Genomic DNA, 17,481 nt, shown 5'->3' with positions numbered 1-17,481 from the left:
ATCAGAGATCCAGCTAATGTCGCGCAGATGGGAATGTTCCTGCATGGAATCATACTCAAGTGGAACTTTCCAGCCATCAGAGAGACTATCTGAAGAGATTCTGAGAAAGCCTTCCGCCGAGGGACAGGTCGAGGGAGCAGAGTCAAGAACTTCATTTGTTATATTTGTTGTCATTTTTTCCCCTATTTCTTCATATGTCCTCAATATGTCCTCAGGACTGAAGCAGAGTCGAGCAGTGGACTGGGAGCTTACTCACTTTGAATATGCACAGTAAAGAAATTCACTGACGTTATTTTATTTGATTTTCCGTCCCATAGTCTAACAAAGCAACTGCATCCTGAAATAAGAGACATATCATCACTCACAAGAAGGGGGACACTTTTGAAGCACCTGACACTCATAAACACAGATCTTGAAAGACGATATTGGGTGAGGGAAAAATAACAGTGACATTTGTTGAATGATTAAGATGGGGTTCCAGAGCAGTAACCTGGTCCTCCCACAAGAAGAGATGCACCCTCGCTTCTCTGGAAGGAAATGCTGTCGCCTAACGCATAGAACCATAATGTACTTATGCATCATATTTGTAATTATTTTTCTGTCATTAACGATCAGAACTGCATTCTTTATTGGTGCACAAAGTGTTCCAATTTCAGTGCACCCACCTGATGATACACGTATGAGACCCACAAAAGCACCTAGACCATATATAGTCATTCCAGTCCCTAGGAGATCTGACGGTGGAGTGAATGAACTCAAAATAAATGTGATTAGCAATGATACACACACACACTTGAGGCAACGAATGCAAAGACATGCCGGAGACAGGGTCGGCACGAGATGAAGGAAGTGAAATCACTGATAACTACACGCACACAAACACTGAATGCACATGAAACAGGCCTAGTGTCAAAGACCTCAGAACTCGAACCAAAGCAGCAGAGAAGCAGAGACTGCCTGACATAAAAACCTTCACAACAGATATTGTAAGGAAACGAGAAGAATTAAGAGGAAAACCAACTGAAGCAGTCATATTAGAAACTCTTGAGAAACTCTTGAGAAAACAAAAGCCAACTCGGAGAAACTCTCTGCACAGACGCAACTGACACAGAGACTGTATTACCAAACACACATGTTCCGATACAAGGGACAAGTACTAGTTCTGAGATGCAACCAGACACTGGACCGGCGTCAGGCTGGTGGTTGGTAAGGGTATTTATAAATAGCAGGAAAAGGATGCAAGAAGAGAAGGAGAGAACTGCAAAACTTCCACCTACCCCATTGGTACAGAGGAAGCCTGCACCATGGACCAGGATACCTGAAAATCCTCCAGCAAGAAAAAGCCATATTGAGGCATTCAGGGATGTAGTTATAGCCAATTACAGGAAAACACTAAGAATCAAGAGAAGCATGTATGAAGATGACAATGAACTAAACGATTACTTGGACAGCACAGCACATCTGGGAAACAACATTTGGTAACAGCACATGAAAGAAGTTGGAAGACGAAATTCAGAAGGAGAATGCTTTGTTTGTGCACTTCTACCGTACAGCATGGGGACGTCCAAGATCTTCGTAGCTGTAGAAATTGATGTCCCGACAGCACACTGTCTCTCCCATGTAGCAATGTGCAAGACCAGAGGCCAGTTCTTGCAAAGTGATGCCTCATTGATATGGGCAACTGAAACATCATATCCCGATGAAGATGATTATGTCCAGGACATTAAGACGAGAAATAGAACTCCTACTAGAAATCATGTGATCAGGTATGAGAAACCTGAAGTTAAAGGAGCAGGAATACGATGGGAAGTAAACCCGAGACAGAACGTCCAAGGGAAAACTCTAGAAGTGGCTACAATTTGGAAAAATAGAGGCCAAATGCAGATTTGTGGAACAGTACTTTCACCAAACGGATTGGAGCAAGGCGTAGTTATATGCCGAGCATGGATGGTCCTTGGAGCCTGCAAGGAGGCAATTGAGAACTCACAAAGACTGTGCAAACCAGTTGGCCAAAACTCCCAAAGCTGCTGACATGGGTCGAAGACAGAGGAGGACCCTTGCAGATAGTGCCACTAGAATGCCCGAAATTGTGCTTCAGGAACAGTGGCACAAGGAAGATGGGAGAGAATCAGAACTGTGGACGAATCTTTGACGCTCCAGGAATGGTACATGGAACCGCAGTAATTATGGATCATTATTGGGCATGCGGATCCAAGGCATACATCAGACTGCCGAAAAACTGGGGAGGCATATGCATAATAGTGAATGTCCACGTTCCAGCACTGGTGATCCCGAAAAGCAACCTGAACATTGACAGTTTCCCGAAAGCAGACGCTCGCCTGAGAAAGAAGAGATCTGTGGAACTGATAACTCGAATGAAGAGAGAAAATTACTTCTCTGCCAAATCAGAAGAAGCATTTCATGCAATCCCATATGAACACAGGCTGTTCAGCCTCACCTCATCAGTGTTCACAATGATTTTTATGCCAAGAATACAGGTTGGAGTAAACACTAAATAGTTGCAGATAACCAGATGGGAATTGCTACAGACAATCAACACGACCATAAAAGGATTCAATGCAATTAAGGAAGCATTAAGAGCAATCCGACTGATGACTCTCCAGAACAGATATGTCCTTGACATGATCACAGCTATGGAGGTAGGAGTTTGTGCCAAAATTGGAGACTCATGTTGCACATTTGTACCTTCTCACGACGAAGAAAATGGAACTTTAACAGAAGTCATAGGTATGCTGACAAAGCCGCAGAACCAGATGATCGACGAAGTTGACGATGACAGTTGGTTTGGATCACTATTCTCGTGGGTCCTACAATGGATGGCAGACATATTCAAGTTTCTGGGAGCCCTGCTATTGATGATATTACTATGATTTTGTGTCATCAAGATAATAATCTCGCAATGCCAGAAAACTGCGAAAAAAGCCATATGGATGAAGATCATGATTGATGTCAAGCCGGGACGGAGACCTAACGATCTCACTGATCAGGAAGTAAGAGACTTTGTGAAGGCCAGCGAGCATGCACCAGAAGGTACAAGGTTTCTTTATCCCAGGAAGCGCAGAAATTGAGGGAAAATGGATTTACTGCAGCCCAAATGGACAATGCCAATTAATGACATGGAATAAAGACAAACATGTAAGAATAGCAGGAAGTCTAAAAGGAGTAATAAAAATATGGACTCCAAAGAGACACTTCTTCAAACCATCATGTACAAACACAGAAGGTGAAGAAGGAATGAACCCAGACGATGAAGTGAAGATGAATATAGAGGAACCAAGTAAGATGAATCCAAAGGAGGAAGCGGAAGTGGTTGATGAATCGCCCAGAGGGGGGAGTGTAGAGGAGGTCCCAAATAAGGCCTGCTCTCCCATCGCCCGTTTCGAAGTACCAGGGACATTCACACCAAAATACGTGACGTTATGATGAGCAAATAAACCAGCAGAGAGCCGCAGTAGGGCTCTGTCCAGTACCTATCATGAGAGCAACACCTGTTGAAATACCGATACCCAGAAAACCATGGACAGTAAGGTATCCATTGAGAAAACCCTACCAGCAAATAAGACGAAATGAAGATAGCCTAAACACTGTCCCGGAAGAAGCCCAAAAGGCCTTAATGGAAGACGAATGGTGATGTCACGAGGGCCCGGACTAAGGTACAGAACCAAAAAATGACACAAAGAGATGAAACACCATGAATAAGGATATTATGAATTTAGAAGGAGAGACGATGTTGAAATATAAAGAAACTTAAGCTATAAAGCAGGATGAAGTCATTAAACCAGCTAACTAATTCTTAACCATTATGTTCCAGGAGTCCCAGGCTCAAAAGGCTGCAGCACCAAGGCCATCATGCCTTACAATGGAGAGCCACAAACATGGCTTTCCCCCCTCCCTGTGCTATGGAGGGAGTTGTTTCCAGTCACCTGCAAGAGAAATGAAGTGTGCGAAAAATACAAGTACTAGAATCCTTAGAGACAGTATAGTCAATTAACCTGCTACACCTGAAAAGGAAATGAAGACACGCATGAAAAGGTAAAGAAACACAGCCTCCCTGAAGATTGATGGAGTCATGAAAACGTGTGTTTAGAGGAGAAGTCAATGCAGGAAAATTTGACTGGCAACATAGTGCGCACCTTGTCACCAATTATTAAACCAGCTAACGCCTGTACATATGCTTGAAACCGCAAGAAAGCTAAGAAAACAGTGTGGCTTGCTATGCTTAGTAGAAGATAGACCGCGGCAAGCGCCACCTATACATATCTACCACAACGAAGCACATTATATAAGTGCAAGTCTACTTTACACAAAAGCGGAATCAACTCAGTTTACTTGTCACGCTCACCTGATTCCCACGGAGGCGCAGGTCTGGCTTCGAGTGCTGATACTTCTTCAATGGTGAAGCGCAGGACTCTGAAGATGGACAGGAAGGGCCCCTCTACTCTGGCTTTACAGGCTCGCAGGAATATTCCCCTGTGCGTGAAAAGGGAGTATTACCTACTGACGGAATAATGCTCAAGCCTCCCACACCCTTCCAACCCTCCACGATACCCTTCCACGATTCCCCGTGAAGTCTCACCTTAGGGTCTGGAAGGATGAGTTCTCCATCCTGCTTCTGATGCAGGGGCGCTTTGAAACCCAGTTACTTCACTGGATTGAGGTTTGATGGGAGTTCAAAATAAGCTTGACTATTCAGGTGAGGCGCTGTAAGAGTTCTGTTGCAAGTTCAAAAGTTCAAGCTTAATAATAATATTCAGCGCTAATGCTTATGTCTTTTTCCCCTTAGGGGCCGGGGTTCGGAATGCCGGAGATATGGCGCCGACCCGAAGTGAAACGTGCAGTTCCAGTAAATGACAGGTAAGTTCTGGATGAGCTTTCAGGTAATGTCTTTGCATTCGCTCATTCACTGTCTGGAATGCCAGGAAGCGGCAGGACCCGAAATGAAATGGGAATGACCCAACAGGTAAGTCTTAGAAGGAAACTGAGCCTTTCCTATTCCCTTCCTTCTCTCACCTTGTCTTCTTGTCTTTTTCTCTCTAGGCTCTGAGAAGTGGGTGCGGATCCGGATGAGCGCTGCTGAAGATGGAGGCGCCCAGGAAAGGTGAGTGAAATGCAGCGCTGCAGCGATGGAAGCGAAATGCTTTTAAAATGATGTCTTCCCTTTCAGGATCGTCGGTGTGATGTCTCCGTGATGCAGCTTTAGCTGGTAAGGTCTTATTTCTCTCCAATTCTCTCTTATCTCCCTTTGCAGGCGACCCAGGATGCTGACAGGCGTGGCTGAAGTCCAGATGCAGGAGCTGACACGGTGAGCGTCCAGCTGCGAGGAGCAGAACAACACGAAGCGTGAGTTGCTGATCGGGCGTGGTTTAAATAGCTTTGGAAGAAGTTTCAGGTATGTATCCTTCCACCGATCAGGTATGTATCCTTCCCCGACCACACCCAGGTGGAAAGTAGTCCCACAGGAAAAGTAGTTCCATGCAGGCCTCAAGAGGGCCTGTATGTAGCAGCATGGTCTGCATCAGGTAAGTGCACATTAAAACACTTGAACACATGTCTAGCTTTATGAGCCTGGCGCCTAAGGCGCCAGGACAGGGGTCTAACATGAGCCTGGCGCCTAAGGCGCCAGGACTGTGTCCAAAGGGCCCCAGCTTGGGCCTGCTGGCACTTCCCTGGGGGGAATGATGCCTGCCTCTGGGGTTGCTGGGTCGGACCTGGCTCCTTGGAGGTAGGCATCATGACAGTACCCCCCGCACCCTGCCCCCACCCCCTCAAGGCCCCTCCCAAGGTTGTTCCCTCCGGGAGTTTTGGCTTGTTCGGAAATCTCCGGTGAAACCTTTGTATTAATCGAGGTGCGTGAATATGGATACTAGGCTCCCACGATCTCTCCTGAGGTCCATATCCCTTCCAGTCAACAAGATAGAAGAGTTTTGACTTTAACACCTTGGAGTCTAAAATGTCTTTAACTTCGAATTCTAATTCCCCTTCAATTTGAACTGGGTCTGGAGGCTTGGACAGTCGGGTCCCTGGTTGTACTAGCTTCAAAAGTGATGCATGAAAAACTGGATGAATATGGATGTTAGACGGTAAATCCAGTTTAAAGGCCACAGGATTGATTATAGCCTTGATGGGATAAGGTCCTATGAATCTGGGATTGAAGGTTCGCGGGCCCTTGAGGGGTAAATGTTTCGTTGCTAGCCATACCTGGTCTCCTACTTGGTAAGGAGGAGTTTCACTTCGGTGCAAATCAGCGTTTTCTTTATACTTTTTCTTGGCTTGCTGTAAATGAGTTGCAGCTTCTTTGAAGGCTTGGGTTATTGTGGAATGCAGATGATTTACTGCGGGCATTTCCAGGGTCAGAGGTGGATCTAGGTCAGAGGTCCGAGGATGGTGACCATACAAAGTATAAAAAGGAGTTTGTCTGGTTCCAGAATGCACTGAATTGTTGTATGCATATTCTGCGATCCAAAGGATGTCTTTCCAATTTAACTCGGATTGGTGTAACATGCACCGAAGATATTGCTCGAGAGTCTGATTGGTTCTCTCGGTTTGTCCGTCGGTCTGGGGGTGGTGGCTGGTGGATAACCGCACATCTATTTGTGCTAGTTGGCAACACTTCTTCCAAAAATGGGAGATAAATTAACTTCCACGATCCGAGACTAATATGGAAGGGAAACCATGTATGCGAACTATATTCTCCAGAAATTCCTTGGCCAAGGTGGAAGCTGAAGGCAAGCCTTTTAAAGGGATAAAGTGGGCCATTTTGGAGAATAGATCCACAATTACAAGGATAGTGTTGTTACCAGCACAAGGAGGCAGGTCAGTTATAAAGTCAATTGACAAGGTGTGCCATGGTGCCGGTGGAATATCCAAGGGTTGAAGTAGGCCGGCTGGCCTTTTCTTTTGACCCTTGTTTTGGGCGCAAATTCCGCAAGACAATACAAAAGACTTTGTCTTTTCTCCAAGAAGGCCACCAGAAGTGGCGTTTGATTTTTTCCTCCATTTTAGCGATACCAGGGTGTCCTTCCATTAATGATTCATGATGATGGGCAATAACAAGTTCTTGCAATTCTTTACTTGGCAGAAACAACCGCTCCTGGAAGTAGGGTAAATCATCCTTAACGGTGTAATGAGGACCCTTTTGACTCCATTCCAGTAAGGCTGAAGAGTCTAGAAGTTGTTTTACTTGCGTTTGGATGTCCTCAATAGTTTGCAATGAAGGTAGGCCTAAGATTCTTTGTTCAGGTATGATTGGCACAGGTTCTAAACTCGAATTGGGTTCTTCCATGCCAATCCGGGATAAGGCGTCCGCTTTACCATTCTTGCAGCCACGGCGATGGGTAATTACAAAATCAAATTCCGCAAAGAATAGAGCCCATCGGAGTTGTCGTGAAGATTGAGCTTTGGCCGTCTTTAAATACTGCAAATTTCTGTGGTTCGTAATTAAGGTGATGGTGTGTCTTGCCCCGAGAAGGTAGTGATTCCAAGCCTTGAAAGCAGATTTAATAGCCAGTAACTCTTTGTCGGTAATTGCGTAGTTGATTTCAGGAGGAGAAAATTTCCTGGACCAAAAGGCCACAGGGTGTAGTTGGTTAGTTTCTGGGTCTCTTTGCGACAGGACAGCTCCCCTGGCCGAACTGGATGCGTCGGTTTCCACAATGTAAGGGAGATCTGGGTGCGGGTGCTTCAATACAGGTGCAGAGGTGAATTTGGTTTTCAGGTCCTGAAAGGCTTGTTCGGCCTCAAGAGTCCATTCAAAGCGTTTGTTTTTCTTTAGGAGAGCTGTGATGGGTTGGACTGTTCGGGAAAATTCCGGGATGAATCTTCGATAGAAATTGGCGAAGCCGAGCATGCTCTGAACTCCCTTCACTGAGCTAGGAGATGGCAATTTGAGGATGGCGTCCACCTTTCGCGAGTCCATTCGGACTCCTTGAGGTGTCAGGATGAATCCGAGAAACTCAACTTCTGTGGTATGAAAAACGCATTTTTCGAGCTTTGCAAATAGTCTGTGCTGGCGCAATTTCTCAAGAACTGCCCTAACATGTTTTCTGTGATCGGATTCTGAAGAAGAGTACACCAGGATGTCGTCAATATAAACAATAACACAGACATCGATAAGTTCCCGAAGAACATCATTCATAAAGTACTGAAAGGCGACAGGTGCATTGCACAAACCGAAAGGCATCACCTGATATTCGAAGAGCCCAAATTTGGTGCGGAATGCAGTCTTCCATTCGTCGCCTTCTTTTATACGCACGAGGTGATAAGCTCCTCGGAGATCTAACTTGGTGTACACACAAGCGTCTTTCACCTGGTCGATAAGCTCAGGGATCAGGGGCAGAGGATAACGATTCTTAATCGTTATTTGATTTAGGGCACGATAGTCTATACATGTTCTAAGGTCGCCCTCTTTTTTCGGCACGAAGAACAGAGCTGAGGAGACAGGAGACTTGGACGGGCGAATAAAACCATTGGCTAGGTACTGATCTAAATACTGACGCAAATGCAGGTTCTCAGGTTCCGTAAGAGCATAAATCCTACTACAAGGTAGTTGAGCATTGGGTACCAGATCGATTTGGCAATCATAAGACCGATGGGGAGGTAACGTGTTAGCCTGTTCCTTCTGAAATCGTCTTGGAATTCTTGGTATTCTGACGGTAGCTGTACAGGGGTGGAAGTTGCTGAGGCTAGACCCATAACTGGATTTCTTGGATAACAAGTTGGTTCACAATCAGGAAAACTTATCTTCTTTGCTCGCCAGTCAATTCTGGGATTATGTGTTTCTAACCAAGGAATTCCAAGAATTACTTGAAATTGTGGGGCCTTGATCACATCAAACACAATTGCTTCCCGATGTCCATCCTGGCCCACCAGTGTCATTTCAACAGTGGAATGCGTTACAGGCCCTTAGGCTATTTCGGTTCCATCTACTGTAGTAATGACATCTTGGGTTACTTTCGGGCGGAGAGGGAGCTTAATCCTGGAAGCCAATTCACGGTCTATGTAATTTCCAATAGCTCCACTGTCGATATATGCTTTTATAGCATGCAACTGCTGGGGCTGTTTTGGGTCCACGAGCACCATTGGCATGACAAAATGTGAGGTGAAAGAGTTTGTTTTCAAGCTCGGCAAGCGGACCCCTACGTTTGTCGGGCTAGGTCGTTTCCCGAATCAGGTGTCAATAAATCGTTATCAGTGGCTCCAACCACCTTCTTAGGTGGTTTAACCGGACAATTTCGAAGAAAGTGACCGGAAGACCCGCAATACAGACAAAGTTGCATTTGCCGCCTTCTCTCTCGTTCCTTCTGCGTTAATGGTCCTTTAACACCGCCGATTTGCATAGGTTCGGATACGTCGGTACTCTTGGAGTTAGCGTGGGTTTTGATCGGTACTCCGGTTTCGTACTTGAACCGATCTGCTTTTCTATTTTGAAGTCTGTGATCAAGTTGAACCACCAAGTCTATGTAGTCTGCGCAGACCTGGGGTAGATTTACAATCTGAGCTAGAACATCCTTAAGCTCTCCGCGCAGGCCTCGATGAAACAATGTAATCCTTTTGTTTTCTGGCCATCCAGTTTCCACAACCAGTCTATTAAAGGTGGCAACATAGGACAGGAGATCCTGATTACCTTGTCGTAAGGATAACAGTTCGTTATCAAGGGCCTGTCCTTGAGAGTGTCGAGCAAACAATCTTTCCATGCTGGCCTGGAAGCCCTGAAAATCCTGGAGAATGGGATCATCCTGATTTACCAATGGAATAGACCAATCGGCAGCACTGCCACTGAGGTAAGATAGTATAAAGGCTACCTTGGTCTGGTCGTTAGGGAAGGCCCCGGGTCTGCATAGAAAGTGTAAACGACATTGGTTCATAAAGACGGCATATTTCTTGGGATCCCCCGCAAAACGTTCAGGCGGGGCCAAAGGCATGTGTCCAGGTAGATTGATTTGTACCGGGTTATTCAAACCCATTGATGTGGAAGTACCTCCGGGATTAGGTAAAGGAGTGTGCCCTGCCTGGGCCTGCAGTAACCTTTTGGCCAGGTCATCTGTTCTTTCCTTTGATAGGATCAGTTCTCTTTTGAGAGCGTTAGTCTCCTGGCGGGTTGAGTGCACTTCTGCCCGTAATTCCCCCAAAAGCTGGGCCAGCTGATCTGTCTCGGAAGTCTCCATAGCGCCCGGGTGGGAAATTGTGGGTAGGCTTCGCGTTCTGTCATGCTCACCTGATTCCCACGGAGGCGCAGGTCTGGCTTCGAGTGCTGATGCTTCTTCAATGGTGAAGCGCAGGACTCTGAAGATGGACAGGAAGGGCCCCTCTACTCTGGCTTTACAGGCTCGCAGGAATATTCCCCTGTGCGTGAAAAGGGAGTATTACCTACTGACGGAATAATGCTCAAGCCTCCCACTCCCTTCCAACCCTCCACGATACCCTTCCACGATTCCCCGTGAAGTCTCACCTTAGGGTCTGGAAAGATGAGTTCTCCATCCTGCTTCTGATGCAGGGGCGCGTTGAAACCCAGTTACTTCACTGGATTGTGGTTTTATGGGAGTTCAAAATAAGCTTGACTATTCAGGTGAGGTGCTGTAAGAGTTCTGTTGCAAGTTCAAAAGTTCAAGCTTAATAATAATGTTCATTGTCTTATTGCAGCAAGCGCTAATGCTTATGTCTTTTTCCCCTTAGGGGCCGGGGTTCGGAATGCCGGAGATATGGCGCTGACCCGAAGTGAAACGTGCAGTTCCAGTAAATGACAGGTAAGTTCTGGATGAGCGTTCAGGTAATGTCTTTGCATTCGCTCATTCACTGTCTTTGTCTTTTTTCCCCATAGGGGCCGGGGTCCGGAATGCCAGGAAGCGGCAGGACCCGAAATGAAATGGGAATGACCCAACAGGTAAGTCTTAGAAGGAAACAGAGCCTTTCCTATTCCCTTCCTTCTCTCACCTTGTCTTCTTGTCTTTTTCTCTCTAGGCTCTGAGAAGTGGGTGCGGATCCGGATGATCGCTGCTGAAGATGGAGGCGCCCAGGAAAGGTGAGTGAAATGCAGCGCTGCAGTGATAGAAGCGAAATGCTTTTAAAATGATGTCTTCCCTTTCAGGATCGTCGGTGTGATGTCTCCGTGATGCAGATTTAGCTGGTAAGGTCTTCTTTCTCACCAATTCTCTCTTATCTCCCTTTGCAGGCGACCCAGGATGCTGACAAGCGTGTCTGAAGTCCAGATGCAGGAGCTGACATGGTGAGCGTCCAGCTGCGAGGAGCAGAACAACGCGAAGCGTGAGTTGCTGATCGGGCGTGATTTAAATAGCTTTGGAAGAAGTTCCAGGTATGTATCCTTCCACCGATCAGGTATGTATCCTACCCGACCACACCCAGGTGGAAAGTAGTCCCACAGGTAAAGTAGTTCCATTCAGGCCTCAAGAGGGCCTGTATGTAGCAGCATGGTCTGCATCAGGTAAGTGCACATTAAAACACTTGAACACATGTCTAGCTTTATGAGCCTGGCGCCTAAGGCGCCAGGACAGGGGTCTAACATGGCCTGGCGCCTAAGGCGCCAGGACTGTTTCCAAAGGGCCCCAGCTTGGGCCCGCTGGCACTTCCCTGGGGGGGGGGGGAAATGATGCCTGTCTCTGGGGTTGCTGGGTCGGACCTGGCTCCTTGGAGGTAGGCATCATGACATTACTAGAGGCCAAACAGTACAGGATTTGAATTCCAGCTAAAACGAGAAGAGATGGCTGAATCGAAACTCAGCAGAGGCAACTTGCGCCAGGAAAAAGCCAAGGTCAGACCAATAGAAGGAGTGAACAGTAGCTTTGCGGAATCGAAACTTAAGAACAGAATAGCCTGTCTCAGGAAGGCCGAGATAAGGAGGCATAGGCAGGTGGCAAGCCGAATTAGAACTAAATGCACAAATTGAGGGAAACTAGGCAGATTCACGGTGTGAGTAGCACGTGACCATCCGAGCAAGAAGAGGCACGGGTCCACACCAACGCCTGGCAGTCGCCCAAACAGAAATATCATAACTTTTCCTGACAAGAAGATAGTTTTGAGGCCAACCACAGCCAACTAACTGACACATAGCCACTAAAGTAATGATTGATTGAAGGAAGGCCGGGTGAATCGTGGGGCACCCTGCACCTGGTTGACCATTCTGTTTGCTGCTAAGTAAAGTGGAGATGTATGCATGGGGTTGAAGCCAACCCAATCACAATGGACCAAATAATCGAGGGTCCTATAGATAGTAGAACCAATGGGACGTCGTACTCTTAGTGACGGCTACAAGAATTATGTTAGAAGGAAGAGCTTAGACGCCCACCTGATAGTGTTTATCCAATCCTCTCACTCCGTTACCATATACAGATATAGTACCTATATTAAAGTTACCTTTTCCTAACCAATAGAATTGCATGTTAACTTTTAAGTATTAAACGTTAATTATGACAAGTTTTGAGTATAAATGTTATTGTTTGGATGAAGTTCGTCGGAGTTGAAGTGAGACGGACTATCGCATCACTGCTGATTTCCATGACTCCCAGTTTTTTGTACTTGTCATTAAACGGACTGCCTTTGCCAAACCATTGAGTTGTCCTTATTGATTGGTGTTGGAGTAGTAAACCTGCGCCTCCATCCATCTCAAAGGTTCAGCTATCTTGTCTTAAAGTACTCTGGAGCAAACCTCCACTCTATGGGCCGGCCGGGTGTCTCCCCAGTACAAAGGTACTGATGTATCACAAACAACCAACAAACACTTCCTTCTATAGGTCTTCAGGTTTGGTGACTCTTCTTCACCTGAGGATCCCCCTCAGACGGGCTCCGATCCCTTTCACAATGTCGGCCTCCCTCAATTGGGCTCAGACCAATGTCACACTGTGGACCTTCAGTTGGGTTCACATTCATTACCACAATGCAGTTTAATTTAGCTTTTCAATTCACAACGTGTCGAAGACTTGAGACTGTACAAGAGGTTTGACTCGACCCTGGTATGACCGCTTTGACATCTCTCCTGGGCCTTCCCTGGGCTTCTTGGTTCTTGTAGTATTCTCAGTTCAAATACATCCTCCTTGTTCAGGAGCGGGACATTCGTTGGAGTCTTTCCCACGTGGCGCCGGTCCACTCTACAGAAAGCAAACAACATACACCGGGTGTTGCCAACCGATAACCCTACGCTGCACTCTAAATGGGATATAATCCCAGGTACATTTATGGCCAGTTGTGAATACGGGTCTCCAAACCGGAGGCCGCAATCCCAACCGGTTAACGTAACAAGTTTCAATGCATAAATTTAAGTACATACATTTCTTGTGCTTAGCAAGTAATGCACAACCGTGCAAGTAATAAGACTGTCACCCTGATCTAGCACAGTCAAGCGCCAACAAGACCGTAAATAATACAAGGTAGACAGAATATTTGTTTGTAACAAGATTCATAAAGACAACACTGTTCAGGTATCAGTGTGCAAAACACAAATTAATACAAATAAACATTCATCAATTTTGTCAAATACAGTTTCAAATCCGAGCTGTTAATCAACTCTAATGAGCCAGGTTTGGTTGAATTCAAGCATTCAATATAATAAGAAATCAGTACTTCATCAAATTGATGTGTGCGCGTATTATATACATGAGCAGTAACATTCCTTCTGCTCAGTCACTCATCCTAAACACTCATAAAAGTGCCAACGTGTTTCGGATTTCATCAAATCCATCCTCAGGGCAGGATGTGTAAAGTTCCAAGGTATTTTTTGGATCTTCCTAGAAAGATGAAGATAACCTAATTAATTCTATGTAATTCACTGGTGAGATAGAAAGTGGGTATCATTCAAAGGCACTAACCTTATAGTTGGAACAATAGGAGAAAAACACCTCAACCTGTATTGAGAATAGAAATGACAATTCTCAGCTATCAAGAACATATGATTTAAACACCAGTAGCTCGAAAATAATGCTGTTGTCCACACTCACCAGGTCCAAAGGAAAGCTCCTCGCCCCGGGAATAAATAAGCTGATGGACAGTTAGTCCCAAGATATGTGAGCTAAAGAATTCAATGAAAATATACGGTACTTTAAGAAAATCAGTACTAAAAAAGGATTCAACAAATCAGAGTAAAGAAGATAAAAGTGAATGTACTGTTGAGGCTATCTATATCAATAAATCAATAAATCAGTGTGCATATAGTCTCATGCTCACGAGCAGCGGGGAGAGGACATGCTGCTGAGCATGAACAAACCGCTCGTAAATATAAACGTCATGAGGGCGCTCAGAATGAGTGAGCTCTAGAGAGAGTAGGTGAATAGGGTAAGTAGGCGGTCCTGTCGTAGTGGCTGTGATCAATTACCTGAAAAATGCAGTAAGACGCAGACCTCGAGCTGCCCGTCAGTCGGACGCGCTGCTCGGCTCTGCCATGTGTTAATAGGATCCCATGGGAGCGGCGTGCACGCGCGTCGCGCCCATGGTCGCCATGTTGGTGTGGGCGCACATTTCGAGTCACAGCATATACATAGATTAACGAAACTCTATGCGATCTATGTTAATTAGAGCGTCCCTGTGCAATCTGTATTCAGACGCCGTGTGGGCACAACATGAGAATCCTCATGAGCCCATCCACACCACGTCAACACCAACATTCCAGCTGATCATGGCCAGTGATCACAAGTCAAAACGGTTGCCATGGAGACGACACGCACTCTCTCCACGGCAGACCCACAGTGTATAACACGGAGTGGCCAGTGGGCCTGCACTCATCTCTCAAGTTAGTACAATGAATTGTAAAAATGGGTAAGAGAAACAATGTAGAGTGTAAGGGGACTAGATCCCCCTTATTAATTGCAGTGGAAGAGCGGCTCGTAATAGGAATTGTAGCTATTTAATGATAGAGGATGTAGGAAAGCGGGAGGCGGGGCACCACCGTAGTCATAGACTGTGTGGTGCCCCACCTCTCGCCAGCAGTTAGTGAGTATACAGAGGCCGGACTCCAGACCACGTGAGAATTGGCTCTCACGTCCTGTCCGCCCAAGTGTGATATGGGGAAATAAATTCATAGATAGTATGATGAATAAGGACATCATTAATGCATCAGTATCGAAAAGGCCTAATTCCTAACCATATTGATTCAAGTACATATATCCTAATGGTCTTGATAAATCAGAGTCATCAGTCTCTATATCAATCTATGGTAATCAAGTGGACAGTTCAAGAAAGAAAAGCACATATTGTTATACAAAGCACATCAGGTCAAATTCGCAGTTCATGGCTCTTGGGCTAAGGCAGTCCAGTAAGTCTATCCAAACAATCTCCCTCTGTGACAGTCATTTGTGTACATCTCCCCCTCTTGAACCCACTTGCACTTGTTCCAAGATAATACATCTCAACTGAGCAATAGAATGTCTTGCTTCAACAAAATGCATTGACACTGGTGATCTTTGGTTTTTGTTCCGAATGTTCTATGCATGTTCAGTCCATCTCAGTTTTGCCTTCCTCATAGTGATCGCCACATAGTAGAAACCACAGGGACATTTGAGTGCATAAACTACATTAGTTGAATAACAAATGCAAGAATGTTTGTGCGATTGGTTTGCCTGTGTGTGGATGCGAGATCGTATTCCCCAGCAGGATGTTACTGCAGTGCTGACAGTTGTAGCAGCGTTGTGTACCTCTATACTGTGTTGATCCCGCCTGGTCCATTGGAGTCTCTGCTCGAATCAGGCTGTTCCTGAGAGCCCTACTATTTCTGTATGCAAAAATGGGAGGTTGTTGGAAGAGTGATTGTGTCTGAGGATCCATTCGCTACATCGGCCAGTTCCTCTGGATGATACTTCTAATCTTTTGCTTTGGATGGAATGTGTTGTTGCGTACACTATACTGTCATCTTTGTTCTTAACTTTAGGCGTGAACAGGGTCTCTCCCTCTCGATGTTAGCCACCTTCTCTTCAATTTTGGAGATAGATGTCGGATTGTATCCTCTCTCCCTGAACTTGTGACGCAGCGTAGCTGACTGTCTCACATACTCTGATTCCTCTGAGATATTCCTTCGATAGTGTATAAATTGGCTTAATGGTACACTGTCAATTGTCCAACGTGGGTGGAAACTTGTTGCCAACAAAAGGCTATTTCTGTCTGTTGACTTAGTAAATATTTTGGTCTCGAAATTGGCTCCTTTGGTGTAGATTTCCACATCCAGGAAGTTGATCTTAGACTTACTTGTTTGTGTAGTGAACTTAATACGTGGATGCATTGTGTTCATCATGGAAAAGAAGTCTGCTAATTCATCATCCGGGCCAGACCAGATATCAAACACATCGTCTATGTATCTTACGTAGATGGTTAAATGCTGTAACCACCTTGCTGAAGTTAATACATGTTCGGTTTCTAAGTAGTACATATAGGTGTTCGCATAGGCCGGAGCCATGTCTGCCCCCCTGCTGGTACCCGAAAGTTGCAGATAGTATCTATCCTGGAATCTGAAGAAGTTATTCATGAGTACCAACTTGAGTAGTGTAAGTACAAAGATTTTGTCCCCTTGGCAATTGTTAGACCTCAATAGCAGCCATTTCACTGCCTCAAGGCCTGCTTCATGTGAGATATTAGTATACAGGGATGTGACGTCCATTGTAAATAGAGTATCCCTTTCGTTCACAAAGTCAACTTCCTTTAAGTTTTTTCAGGAAATGCGTTGTATCCTTGATATATGTCGGAGTCTCCTGTATAAGGGGTTGTAAAATCTTGTCAAAGTATCTCGCCAGCGGTTCCAGAAGGCTGTCTGTAGTTGCTATAATGGGTCGCCCAGGTGGGTCCACTAGCCTCTTATGAATCTTCAGCAGGATATACATTACTGGTGTAATAGGATGTGTCTTTTCCAGGAATTTACGAATCTTGTCTGAGATGACCTCTCTGTTTTCTCCCTCATCCAATATTTCCTTGATCAGTTCCTTCACGTTCTCTGTTGGATTGTAGTTAATTTTTTTATAGGTTTCTTGGTCAGACAGTTGCCGTTCCACCTCTGCGATGTATTTGTTCTTGTCCATTAGGACAAGAGCACCGCCCTTACCTGCTGGTTTGAATATAATCTCCTTGTTGTCCAACAATCTCTTGAGGGTTTGTCGTTCACTCACCATTAAGTTTAACCGTCCCTTAGACTGAAAGGGGATTTTCTTAAATTGGTCCAGTACTGTTTTTTCAAAGACTGTCAATACGTGATTGTTAATTGGAGAATTAAATTTACTCTTGGGTGCAAGTTCCAGGAACTCTGAAGGTTCCTTAATGGTTTCATCATCTTCAAGAGTGTTAAAAAAGACTTTGAGTTTCCTCATTAACTTAAAAAAATCAATCAACTCTAACCTTGGTACCTTGGTTGTTCACAAAAGATCTTGGTCTATTTTCTTCTTTTCTTTATGGAAATGTTGCTAATGCAACCATGAGCTTAACAGAGTCCGGTTTACTATCAGTTCCCTCCGACACACCTGCTGTGTTGAACTCGTTGGC

The 17,481-nt window shown here is 45.3% G+C and overlaps 1 protein-coding gene across 4 annotated transcripts in view; it reads left to right on the top strand.

Annotated features, from left to right (window-relative positions):
- The window catches only part of FBXW9 (F-box and WD repeat domain containing 9), a 503,699-nt gene that overhangs the window by 385,506 nt on the left and 100,712 nt on the right, over positions 1 to 17,481 (top strand). The window lies entirely within an intron of this gene.

The sequence above is a fragment of the Ambystoma mexicanum genome, chromosome 3q, assembly GCF_040938575.1.
Source record: "Ambystoma mexicanum isolate Mex_15411 chromosome 3q, UKY_AmexF1_1, whole genome shotgun sequence".
NCBI lineage: Eukaryota > Metazoa > Chordata > Amphibia > Caudata > Ambystomatidae > Ambystoma > Ambystoma mexicanum.
Note: the sequence above shows the minus strand (reverse complement) of the source record. Positions and strands in the feature narration are given on the sequence as shown.